Raw genomic sequence first — 1,220 nt, 5'->3', positions numbered from 1 at the left:
GATGGGTACATTTCTCCCACAAGACAAATTCAGTACAAGTTTTTTTTAAAAAAAAAAAAAAGAAATATGAACTGTAAAGTGTGTGAGACTAGCATTTTAACGTAAAAATGTGTGCTCCTTCATATTTGCTTTAAGGAATTGGAAAAGAAATACTTGGCACGCAGCAAAATTCACTCATCTTAATTCAGTGTACCAGTTAAAACAGCCATGCTTGCATCTTTCTACTTGGCATCAGTTTCTATTTGGCTGGAGTGGTATTAATAAATAATGTCATCTGAATTGGCAAGAAAGCCATCAAAACATGTAGTCATTGTGAATGTCTTGTTTTTGTGTGTGTACCCAAACACTTTTGTTATATTTCTAATATTATTGGGGCAAAACCACATTTGTAGTCCATGGATTCTCAAGACAGCATGTGGTTGATATTCTGTCCTTTGTCTTAACTGTATGTCATTAGGTCATGAACTATGGCGAACAAATACAAGTTGGCATTATTTTGAGGGGCATATAAAGTAAGCCATAAGAGTTTCCTTAAACGCATCATAATCAATAAACGACCATTGGACATTTACTGTGAAGGATCCTTCTCCTCTGAGCCAAGGAGGACATCTTGGTTTTTGGATGATTCCCACTGTATTCCTAGAGAGGCAGGATCTGATCTTCAGCTTTCTGTTTCTGTGGGAGTCGCCCCTTCTCAGTTTTGTACTCCGAAGAGTAATAATCGTAGTAACAATAAGGGAGTAAATTTAACCAGAAGGAAAAAAAGGGGAACAAGGAACACTACCTCCTTGGGGAAGCCTGATCCAACAGGAAAAGCAGCACTTAACTAGAAACTGAACTCCGAAGAAATTCTAATAGAAGTACTTTTTAAAAATTGTCCATTGTTGCCTGTTAAATTTACATGCTGAAAAACCAGGTGAGTAAGATATCATCCTTGATTCATCTGATGTGCTCTGTTTACCTGATGTGCTCTGTCCTAATGATGTATGACTTAAGAGCCCTCCTGACATCTAAGGTGTGCCATATCTTCTCCTTGGGGTATTTGGGGTTCAGGCAAAAGGAAGGGAGACATAATTCCTCCTGTCTATGGAACTGAGAATCAATCTTTGGGTGAAAGAGGAGGTCGGCCCATAAGACCACCTTATATTTGTGGAAGATGCATAGGGAATCGTCCACCAAAAGTGCCCCTAGCTCAGAAATTGGTCAGGCTAAGGCAGGGG

Source organism: Sphaerodactylus townsendi, linkage group LG11 (assembly GCF_021028975.2).
Source record: "Sphaerodactylus townsendi isolate TG3544 linkage group LG11, MPM_Stown_v2.3, whole genome shotgun sequence".
NCBI classification, from domain to species: Eukaryota; Metazoa; Chordata; class Lepidosauria; order Squamata; family Sphaerodactylidae; genus Sphaerodactylus; species Sphaerodactylus townsendi.
This window is presented reverse-complemented; position numbering follows the sequence as displayed.